The sequence below is a fragment of the Myxine glutinosa genome, chromosome 4 (assembly GCF_964187855.1).
Source record: "Myxine glutinosa chromosome 4, kmMyxGlut1.1, whole genome shotgun sequence".
Classification (NCBI taxonomy): Eukaryota; Metazoa; Chordata; class Myxini; order Myxiniformes; family Myxinidae; genus Myxine; species Myxine glutinosa.
Window position 1 is genome coordinate 109,535,268 of NC_136264.1, and position 13,155 is coordinate 109,548,422.

Below are 13,155 nucleotides of genomic sequence, written 5' to 3' on the forward strand. Positions count from 1 at the left end.
GGGAACATTCAAATGTTGTGTTTTGCTAACGTTTCCACAACGTCGCTACAACGTTTCACTTTCGTTGTTGCAACGTTTTGCTCCAACGTTTTGTGAACATTTAAATGTTGGGTTTTGCTGACGTTTCCACAACGTCGCTACAACGTTTCACTTTCGTTGTTGCAACGTTTTGCTCCAACGTTTTGGGGACATTCGAATGTCAAGTGAATCGAATGAGAATTCAGGAATTATTTCATTATTAACGATTAATGAAGTACTTATTTAATTAATTACATTTCTTATTACATCTATCTATAATTCCAGTAATCTCTGTCTGTACGTTTGTACGTCTGTTTGTCTGTGACCGCTGTTTCTCGACAACCACGGGTCCGATATACTTTTAACTTGCCAGGTATATTGCTGGGGACCCGAGGATGTGCCTTTTCAAGGTTTCATATTAATCGGACAATTACTTACCGAGCTATGTCCAAAAAACGATTCAACCAATCAGAGAGCTTGCAGAGGGCTTTGCGAATGGACCAAACCATTCATGTAAATAGAGGGGGGGGTTCTGTGGTCGTTGCGAATGGACCAAACCATTCACATCGAATCATCGAATCACATCGAATGGACCAAACCGTTCGCTTTGGACCAAACCATTGCATGTAAATAGAGGGGGGGGGGTTCTGTGGTCGTTGCGAATGGACCAAACCATTCATGTAAATAGAGGGGGGGGGGTTCTGTGGTCGTTACGTTACTGCCACGTGGTTTCAAAGTTTTTTTTTGTTGTTGTTGTTTGCACGCATGTTTTTTTGCACCCACGTACGGGCACGCCCTAGGATGTTTACACACACACACCCCTACACAAATTTTTTTTTTTTTTTTTTTTTTGGCAAGGAACGGGCACCCACGTACGGGCACGTCCTAGCTTATATATAGTACGGGCATGCCCTAGTTACAGTAATTACATTACAGTAATTACCTGAGGTAATTACTGTAATTACAGTTCCGGTAATTACAGTAATTACAGTAATCATTACAGTAATTGCAGTAATCTTATTACAGTAATTACATTACATTAACTCAGGCACCTTTTGGGTAAGGAAGCTGATATTTGGACATGACACTGACCAAGTGATGTGGCTGTCAAGGAAAATATTGATTTATTGATTAATCATTTAATAAATTAACTCGTTGATTTATAAATGACTTATTTAATTAAAATTCCTCAGAGATACATCTTCGGATGAAATACTTGCAGATTGGTTATGCTATGAGCCAATTGATTAAGGAAAATATTTTGTGATGGCCATATTGGCAATTTCGTGGCCATATTCGTGGCAACTCAGTTAGTGCCACTGCACCTTTAAAATGCATCCCTGCGTTCATTTTTCGATCGATTGAGTTGAAATTTTGAACAATCGGATCTGGACTGTCGTTGTTAACGACTCTAGCACGCACTCGTCCAATCAGGATGGAGCGGTATGGTCCCCGGATCATCACTGCCCGCAGTTTTAATTAATTTTACTTTTTCTCTTGGGCATATAATTTTGAAGACATGCATGTCATGATAGAGGAAATGTTTGTTCTGTTAAACGGAATAAATGTTGTTTATTTGTGTGGGTGTGTATTTTTGTGTATTTGGATATATTTTCACGACTAATTCCAGTTATCGTCCTGCAAAAGGTCTGCTCGTTCTTTTCCTTTGAGTCGTAAATTCCTGTTGAATTCTCATTAAAAAGCGGAATTAAGTACGCTGTGTGATGATGGAGATCCTTGATGACGAATCAGGAATAGTGAATGAGCAGACAAATATCACGGATGGTACACCAGATAGGGAAAATGTAGATGAAACCCCTTTTGCTCAGGTGCTGTGTAGCGCTGCACAAAGATCCATATGAGCGGGGCCTGGGTGCTGTGTAATTAGTACACAAAGAACCAATTACTAGGGTGCTGAATAAACACAAAGATCCATTTTTGGAGCTGGTTCTCCCGGTGCTGTGATTTATTCAAAGAACCAAAATCTTGTAAGAATTAAGATATGATTTGTCGACATCATAAATACTTTAATATATGTAACGATTTTTGTAACGATCATCCTGCAAAAGGTCTGCTCGTTCTTTTCCTTTGAGTCGTAAAATCCTGTTGAATTCTCATTAGAATGCGGAATTAAGTACGCTGTGTGATGATGGAGATCCTTGATGACGAATCAGGAATAGTGAATGAGCAAACAAATATCACGGATGCTGCGGCTGGAGCAGGGGAAGCGATTTTTGAATTGTTCAGTGATTATTCGATATTGTTATGACTTATTGTCAATAGGTATACTAAGTGGCCATGAGGTAGCCTGTTGCTATGTACAGTTTTATTCTATTGTTGATTATACCACATAGCTGTGGTGATAAAGGAAATGTTCGTTTTAAATAGATGATTATGATAGGACCATGACTATAAAATCATGATGATTATTATGAATGATATCATAGGGTTCAAATGCAGAATGCTGCATGAACTTGGGAAAGAACTTTCAAGCCCTATGGGATAAATTGGGTATTACAAGCGATGGAGTTTCAAAATTTAGCATGATTGAAGAAATTTTACAGTCTTATTTCAGGAGTTTTACGAAATTTATATTGCCAAGAGATTTTGGATACTATTAAAAGAAAAATGATGAGATATTTTTCCCAATGAACTTTAATATCTGCCATCCATTTTGGCTGTCTCACGAATGAAGGATGAGTTGCCTTTAGTGGTTGCAAAGAAAATTTGTGGAGACCAGGCAAAATGGGGAAATATGTCAGATATGACCCTAGGACAGGACGGTGATTCATCAATTAACATGAGGTACGAACCAGAGGTGACGGTCAATGGATGGACCTGTCCTGACATCATTGGGGAAAGGGCTTATGCAAGGAGTCATCCAGAATGATTAATTTAATTTATTGATGAATATTAATGAATTAATTGAGATTGAACCTAATTGATTGAATTTAATAGAATAAATTTAACTGAATAAATTGAATTGAATATATTGATTGTTTGATTGATGAAAATGCGGTCTCAAGAAAGAAGCTTTGATATCTTTGCGTGATATTAACAATGTGGAGACAACCTGGGAATATTGAGCAAGGTGGTGAGTTTATATACAGATATATATGTGCGGTTACCATTGTGTGATTTCCCCGTCAACAGAGCGGACACCTGAGGATTCACCCATTTCATACTGACCCTCCGGCTCATCTGCAAATACTGATCTGTGAGATTGGATTGTGCAAAAGCCACAGCTGAGGGAGATTCTCTGGAAATCACCGTGTGAACAGGTGGAGAGATCCTTCCTGGAGGTACGAGTGAAGCTTTAGAGGAACCTGGAACAAGCTACAACGCATCCAACGCTACTTTGATAAAAGGTGGAACAAACTCCAGTAGATTTATTTATAGGACATATAGTATAGGTGTGTACAGGTGCATTCCAAAGCGCAGATCCTAGTAATCTACCTGGTACATTGAGGGAATATTGAGTGTTATTCACATACAGGCAAAATGGGAAATGGAGTCTGCAAGGGTAAACAAGGTCAGCTAGACTTGTCCCAAAGAGGCGCTTGCGTCAACCACATGTATCAGCAATATGGTCCACATTCACTTAAAGATTTGGAATCTTGGCATGAATGGACAAAAGGGAGAAAGAAGGAATTCCCCAAGGATGGCACGTTTGACAGGAACACATTGGAAACACTCAGAGAAGAATTAGAAGCAAGAGACAGACAGAAGTTGAAGGTGGATTGGAAACCATTTTATTACTGGGACATCGAGTCTAGACAGTGAGACCAAAACGAAAATGGGGGGTGTGAAGAAAGAAATGAAGCAGATACAACATAGGTTGGAAAAGGTATCCACTCAAATGCCTCTTGAAGTTAGCAATGGAAAGCGATCCCAGTCCAGATTGTACCCAGACGCAAGGTCATATGAGATAAATGAACTAGAAGAGGAAACTCCTCCACCCTATCGGCGACATATTGTATATCAGCCACAGGAAGTACAGGCACCCGTACCTCTACCTGCCGAAGGGCCAGTACAGAGTGAAACGATTGGCTCTAGCCGACAGAAGACAGGTGAAAGCAGTGCCCCAGTTGAGGTGACTACCCCAGAGGGTGCAACTGGAGGACAGGAACCGACTCAAAGTGGGCAAGCGATACAACCAGCTGCAACAACTTCAACATACTCCCCATTGCACCATACAAGGAGTAAGGGTCCTGTGATGAATGCCAATCTATCCAACGATCAATATGATTTGCCAATGAACATTCAAAACTTGACTCTCCCACAGGAAGGTTTTGAACAATGTGGCGTTATGAATTTCCCGCAACGGCAATTTCCAGGGGCAAATGAGGAACGCCCAGATTTGATGTATAGACCTTGGCAAATACACCAATTGAAGGCATTACAGAGCGATATGCCATCAATCAAAACAGATCCACTTCAATTCGCAGAAGAGCTACGATTGATTGTGGAAACGCAATTGCCGACTATAAGAGACATGGAAATACTCTTAAAGTGGGTAATTCCAAATACCACCACTTTGAAGACATTAATGAGTGAGGCAAACTGGGTACATGCAGTAAATGGAGAATTAGACATACCCACGGAGGCTAAAATGACACAGATAAATAAATTAATAGAGGCCATACAAAAATTGCCGCCCGTGACTGATTGGAATAAAGTGGTTACGTGCAAACAGAAAACAGGAGAGGATGCTAGTGATTATTTAGACAGATTGCGAGATGTTTTTCGACTATATTCGGGAATAGACCGGGCACAAATCGACAATGCCCTAAAACCCCTTTTTATTAATGGTCTGTTGCCGAAATTGAAGAGTGAAGTGGAAAGACAGTGTATTGCTTGGGAAGGCAAGCCGATGCAAGAAATATTGAATTATGCTTTGCATCATCAGCGAATTCAGGCCAGGAACAGTGCTATAAATGCCGAAAAATTGATGCAACTACAGACACAAGCCCTGATGATTACGAACCAACGCAATAGGTTTTCTATGCAACAACGTAACAATGCAACAGACAACAACTATGAATCAGGAGATAACCAGAGGTCAGAATGGCAACCCAAAGACCCAGACATGCAGCCCAGAGAGACAAGTCAACAAGTGGACAGAGCAGGTAACGACAGAAGCCGGTGCTTCAACTGTGGAGAGATGGGACACTGGATAAGGAGATGCCCATATCTGAGCAGAAGACAATTTCGACAGGGAAACCAAGGACAAAGAAACCAAGGACAAAGAAACCAAGGACAGGGACACTACCAACTACCACCACCTCAGCCAACATATAGGGCTCCATTGAAGAACGCCCCAATTAAGGGAGGACCTCAGCAGAATAGATGGTCTGAAACGCCCTTCTGACTAGACCAGAATGACCAAGTGGCAGCACTTCCGTTAATTTCAAGGTCGGCTGCACAGGAACCAAATGTTAGTTTGACAATAGGCGGACGCAAGGCTCCTTTCCTAGTTGATACGGGAGCCACTCGTTCCACGTTGCGTCGAGCAGATTTTCCCAATATACCATTGTCAAAACACTATACGACGGTGGTAGGAGTATCAGGGGTTCCCATACATACGCCTGTCACAAAGGAATTGCGTGTCCAACTTGGCCCATTGACTGCACAACATGCCTTTCTTGTGGCATCGGGCGTTCCAGTAAATTTGATGGGAAGAGATTTATTGTGCAAATTGAACTGTACTGTCATATGTAAGAAAAACGGAGTGTATCTAGAAATGCCAGAACATTCCCACGACTTCGTCATTGATATGCTACAAAGCGCAATAGAACCAAGAACACATCGATGGGAAATCAATGAAACACAAAAGGCAGAACTTTTGTACCATAGTTTTATGACATTGAAGGTTGCAATGCCCAAAGTACAGGAGTGGGTAGACAGCCACTTGATGGATTCTCTGAAATGGCAGACTGATCTTCACTGTACGACATGTCATGACCCTATAGGGAAGGAGGTGTCCTATGCAGAGAACGTTTCTAGATACCTGGACACAAGGTATGATGTACATATAACATCACTGTGGGTAGGAGAACAGGGAATTGGCATGTCAGTGTCTTTGACGCCAGATCAACAACTCCTGTGGAATCAACCAGAAACAACAACCCCACACGTCACCTTAGCGGTGGCACAAGGATATGAAGCAAAAGATGTTGGAACAATGATTGCAACTTTGAAAGATTGCAAAAACATGAGATACATGGGAGAAATTCAACAAGCCCCACTTTATGACTTAGATGGAGAAGGATTTTGCTGCCAGCTTGTAGAGCAGGCGCTTTCTTCAACCTTCATCATGATTGATGAACCAATTAACACTAAAAATGTTGGGCTATACCTACTCAGCTCCGACACCAATGGGGATCCGGACCCACTCGATCAAATACCAACATGCTTGTGGACAACGCATCCGAATGATGTGGGACGAATCAAGAGTGTGGCACCGGTAAGGATCACAGTAGATGATTCTAAGCCACTGCCTAGAAAGCGCCAATATCCATTGAGACCAGAGGCAAAAGCTGGTATTGCACCAGTGATTCGATCATTGGCGGATCAGGGAGTTATAGTTCGCACCGTGAGCATGTGCAACACTCCTATTTTACCTGTGAAGAAGCCAGGCAAGACTACCTGGAGATTTGTACAGGATCTTCGAGCAATTAATGATTGTGTCATCCCAGCCTATCCGGTGGTCCCTAATCCCATCACTGTACTGTCAAGTATTCCAAGCAATACAAAGTTCTACTCCGTGGTGGACTTATGTTCGGCGTTCTTTAGTGTACCCATTCATGAGGATTCGCGTTATTTGTTCGCGTTCACGTACGAAGGCTCACAATTCACTTGGACTGTTCTACCACAAGGGTACACAGAGAGCCCAACTTTGTTTTCACGTGCTCTACATGAAGACCTCAGCGACATTGAGTTTCCTGGAGGCTCAGTGATGGTACAATATGTTGACGACCTTCTCATATGCTCGACTTCAAAGGAAGCATGTAAACAGGACACTGTTGTGCTACTGACAGCATTAGCAGACAAAGGCCACAAGGCCTCAAGAGATAAGTTGCAATTCTGTAAGGAAGAGGTGAAATACTTAGGACATATTCTGAAAGGAGATACGAGACGACTTTGCCCTGAACGTGTAAAGGCGATCAGGGCACTCCCAAAACCTACAACTGTCAAGCAGATGAAATCTTTCCTGGGGACAACAGGGTTTTGCCATCAGTGGATTGCTGATTATGCATCACTGACTCGCCCTCTGCTGGACATCAGCTTACCAAACAGTCCAATTCCTTTGAAATGGACCCCGGAGGCTGAACGAGCTTTTACGACATTGAAAGATACCTTAGCATCAGCTCCTGCTTTAGGACTGCCGGATTATGAGAAAAATTTCTTTCTCTACTCACATGAGAAAGGAGGATTTGCCCAATCGGTGTTGGCGCAAAAACATGGGGGAAAACTGCGCCCTATAGCGTATCACAGCACTCGATTGGATCCAGTAGCACGAGGGTTTCCACAGTGCTTGCGAGCAGTGGCAGCAGCATCGTATGCAGTAGAAGCCACAGCTACAATAGTCCTGGGGTGCCCCTTAATTCTCCTTGTTGAGCATGCCGTGGCGACGGTTTTGCTGAAGGCAGGAACACAGCACCTTTCAGCATCAAAGGCTACAACGTATGAACTAGGATTGTTGGCACCGTCAAACCTCACCATTCAGCGTTGCCCAACGCTGAACCCAGCATCTATGTTGCCAACAGAGGAAGATGGTGAGCCCCATGATTGTGCAGAGGTATTGGCACATGCACTAGTGCCTCGCATTGACTTGAAGGACATTCCCATCCCAGACGCAGATCTGGTACTGTATGTTGACGGATCATCATCAAGAGCATTGGACGGTACACTACTGACAGGATATGCAGTATGCACAGATGCTGAGACATGGGAGAGTGGGAAATTACCAAACACTTACTCGGCTCAACAGGCAGAACTGTATGCATTAACTAGAGCCTGTCATTTAGCAGAAAGCCAGAGAGTAACCATTTATACAGACTCCAGGTACGCGCATGGGGTCGTTCATGATTATGGTGCTCTCTGGAAACAGAGAGGATTTTTGACATCTTCGGGAAGCCAAATAAAAAACGGGAGGTTGATTGCTAGCCTCTTGGAAGCAATCCTTCTACCATCGGCCATTGCAGTGGTAAAATGTGAGGCCCATACACAAGGAAGAGATGAGGTCTCACAGGGAAATGCAAGGGCGGATGAAGCAGCGAAGCTTGCGGCACATTTGGAACAAGACCCGGTGATCATACAGGGACCTGTAAGGGTTCCTGAAAATACCCCGACGCTGCAAGACATCAGCGCTATGCAAGAAGTGGTGGAAGACCGGGAAAAAGAGGTGTGGGTACAGACTGGATGCACATTTGACAAAGAATCTAAATTATGGACTACTCCTGATGGACGTGTTGTCGCCCCTCGCCAATTGTTGCCATGGATTGCTCGTCTGGCTCATGGAGTGAGTCATACAGGTAAAGGAGGAATGTGTGCATCAGTGTTAAAACAATGGTATGCACCTGGGTTTACACGTGTGGCAGAGCAATGTTGTGCTACATGTCAGGTGTGTCAGACGTATAATCCAGGCAAAGGTGAAAAGACTACACCAGGAGCTCATCCCGCACCGACAGGTCCGTTTGTACATTTACAGATGGATTTTATCCAAATGGAAAAGTGCGCTGGATTTCAGTTTGTCTTAGTGATTGTAGACATGTTTACAAAATGGGTAGAAGCTTACCCTTGTCGACATGCAGATGCCAAAACAGTGGTGAAGATTCTGTTGAAGGACTTCATATGTCGCTTTGGAGTTCCTTGCAGGATTTCTTCTGATCAGGGTACGCATTTCACAGCAGATGTTATTAAGGAATTGGGTAAGACAATGCAGATAAACCTTCATCTTCACTGTCCTTATCACCCCCAATCGGCGGGAGCAGTGGAACGACACAACGGAGTAATAAAGAACAAGCTGGCCAAAATCTGTGCGGACACTAACTTGAAATGGCCAGATGCCATTCCACTTGCACTCCTCGCAATGAGGGCTACTCCCAATAGGAGAACGGGATTATCCCCGCATGAAATCTTGATGGGGAGACCAATGCGGGTACCTCATTCACCTCCCCTGATGATCAAGGAGATAGATATTCACCAGATGGATGATTTGATGTACTCTTTCTGTATTGAATTGACCAAAATCGTGAAGATGTTTCATTCCCAGGTGAAGGAAGCTTTACCAGAACCTGCAGAGAATGAGTGTCATTCTTTTCAACCTGGAGATTATGTGTACATCAAAATTTTCAAACGAAAAACTGCGTTGACACCACGATGGTCAGGACCACATCAGGTGCTGTTGACAACGCATACTGCAGTAAAATGCCAAGGCAGACCAAGTTGGATTCATGCCTCTCATTGCAAGCGAGCACATGGTGCTAAAGTGGATGGCCCCACAGAAAACGAGGCTGCACCTAGCAGCCCAGCAGAACATTCAGTGGCGGATAAATGATACTCGTGATTTACATTCATTTGAATTACATTTTAACGCCCCTTGTAGTGATTGATTATTTCATCATATAGTAGTCCTACTTGAGTTAGTGACATTTATTTGCCTACATGACATACAATTACCTACTGATATTAGTACAGCATCAGTGATAATGTAGCACAATTACACTCATGATCAAGGGAGTTAGGTGGACCCCGGGATATAAGGGAATCAGGGAAAGGCAAATAATCAGACTTATGTTAAATAATAAGGAATTTTTAGGGATTTTCTTTCATTAACCTGTTAGGAAGTTTGTTAGTTACGATGTTGAATTTTATTGCCATGTAATTATGTTATAGGTACGGACATATACAAGGGGTAGCTCACATGTTTTACAGATGGATACAGGTGGGACAAAGGGAAACACCGTATCAAGACAAGCCGACCAATCAAGGGAAACCAGAGACTTCTACTTCAGATACTCCTTGAAAATGGTGATATTTATCCTAGGAATGGGTTCTCTGGTAGTGGGGACTCTGTGTTGTATGGATTATTTTGGGGTAATGAGGGAACAAAACGCAACACCAGCAAATGATACACAGATATATGATCATGCGGAACGACAAAAGCAGAAGAGAAGTTTGATGAAGGATAAAGACACACCTTTAGAATCCGATGGATTACACGGGATTAATACTTTTTTACATTTAGCCCATACAAGGGCTGCTATAGCAAATGAAAGTAATTGTTGGATATGTACACAAATGCCGCATTCTAGTGAGATCGGAGTACCATTGGAGGCAGTTCCTTTTGGTTGGGCGGAATTATGTAGCCGCTTCCCTCACACCCTGATAGCATCAGATTTTAACGGCCAACTGTCCGGGGAAGAGGGATGGAAGAAAGGGGGATATAATTGTAACCAATTTGAGGACAGTTATAGACCTACATATGATAAGAACAAAATGCCCTCTTACATGACCGTCCAGCAGCAAATAACAGGATTAATGTGTATCACCAGACCCCAAACGCCTACGCATAACAGGTCTATGGGAACCTCTAAATGCCACAATTATGGTCACGAAGAAGGCTGGATGAGAACACCTGTCCCACTAGGACCAAATGGCACGAAGGGTTTAGCTTTATATTGGGAAGGTATGTGGGGAATGGACAACACATGGACATATAATAATACGTATTTTATATGTGGACACAAGGCATATCCGTATCTTCCCTCGGGATGGTTCGGAACATGTTTTCTGGGGTTTGTGCTTCCACACATGCGCCTGTTAACAAAGTCACCAACGCATATCCTGCATTCTAGGCAGAGAAGAACTATTAGCATGGGGGAATGGATTGGAATGGTAATATTTCCATTTTATGGAACCTGGAAGGCAGGGCGAGAACTCAGGCACATGGCATTGGCTATGGAGAAGTTGGCAAATAAAACAGCTAGTGGATTGGAAAAACTTACAAGAGAGCTGGCAGCAACAAGAACGATGGCATTACAAAATCGTATGGCATTAGATATGCTGTTAGCAGAAAAAGGAGGTACATGTGCAGTCATTGGTACAGATTGCTGTACGTACATACCTGATGAGTCAGAAGAAATTTATAACATAGCCGATACAATCAGACAAGAGGGAGCAAGATACCACGATTATATAAAAGGGGGTGCCTTTGCATGGTTGGGAAACACATTTGGAGGGGTGGTAGCTAAGATACTCCAATATTTGTTTGTTGGTTTAGTAGTTATATTGGCAATTGTTTTAGTGGTGGCTTGCTTGAAAGCCTTAGTGACGGTGTGTTTGAATAAGGTAACCAACAACACGATGATAACGCATGAAGTGACAAATGAGGAAAGAAATGTGGAACCAGAAAAGGAAGACTTTTATGGCGACATAAATACTGAGATTAAAAGACTAAATCAAGTGATGTTGCAAATGAATACAGTAGAATTAAGATAATGGCATAACGACAATGTTATGAGTTGTGTCAATTACAATATCAATGAACTCATATCACCACGAGTGACACACTGTTAGAAAAAAAAAAAAAAAAAAAAAGAGGGAAAAGAAAAAGTGGAGAGGAATTATGGTAATAATACATTATGCTTAATTTGTTGGTTTGGGAAAATTGTTGTTGGGAATTAGGTATTCCCGTTTGTGATTGTAATCATATACAATGCTATTCTTAGTTTAGTAATAAAATACATACCTGATTGAATATTATTTGTGTGACGCAAATAAATGAATATAACTTTTTGTGTTAAGGAAAAACAACAAATTGTTGAATGTGAAACTGTCGGAAGATATACATGATTATGCTGATTTCATGGTAAGATGCACCCTATCTGATTCAGTGTGTGTGGAAAGCAGATTCAGATGTGACTGAGCATAAGGATAAGACGAGATCACATTTTGAAGGGAGTGCTAACGGAATTGGGAAGAAGTTCGAGAAAGAAAATTTGTGGCTAAAAAAAAATGAAGTTAATCGTGGCATACACCCTCTTTCTCAAAGAATGATGAAGACATTCTCCCGTGTAACTTGGAGATGAATGCTTACCTTCACCAAGGAAATTTATGTGACCATTTGCCTGGATCACACTGCAACATATGAAAGAAAGGCGATCACTTACTCTTGTTCGAAGGCTTCGAACATTCACCACATCAGAAGTTGCAGGACAACGACATTTTACCTGCAACCTCTGTGAAATGCGGGGACATATGTTATTACTTCACCAACGTCCGGGGAACCAGCATGGAGCTGCAAAAAAAACGGCTGTGCCCTTGTCACAACAGCTGTGCACGATTCTGCTGGTTGCTCCTGGTAAGGACCATGAATGACCTGAACACCATGGTCCCAACATCATTGTGGATGCATCCGGCATCCCTGTTCCACATCTTGCTGGCCAATCAACGTCACACCAATACTTGCTGCCCACTCACAATGAGGGAGGAGGCAAGTCGACTACAACTGGGTGAAGGCCTTGTTCAGGAATTACTATGGTTTACAGCAAAAAGTGGCAAGAATGCTACAAGGAGAGCAGGGTCAGTCTATGACTCCGCAATGTTACCACAACAGCGAAATCCTACACGAAGTAGTGCAGGAGCTATGAAGACATTAGGAGAAAATGTTTCATACCTGGATTCAAACACAAGTGATCAGCCCTTCCTTTCAAACAAAGTCAACATTTGTGTGGAGGCAAACGTTTTTGCCAGATGGTGCAGATGCTTTACAAAACTTGAAAATGAAGTGAAATTGTTGTATCTTGGTGATGGTGAAGTGTTGTTTTGAAAATATATTTGTGATGCAAATGCAATAGATTGAACAATATGGAAGGAGTCAATGACCAACGAAATGTTTTGTGATTCTTGCAGGATGACGGTGTATGCCTAAGGGAATTTGATTACCAAAGTTATGATTATTTACTTATACTTGTAATGATGTTTACTTGCAGTGATTGATTATTTACTTATACTTGTAATGATGTTTACTTGTAGTGATTGATTGTTTACTTATATTGATGTTTAGATTAATGGTTAATATAAACAAAAACAAAAAGATGAGGGAATTGTGGAAGTGTAATTCAGTGTAAC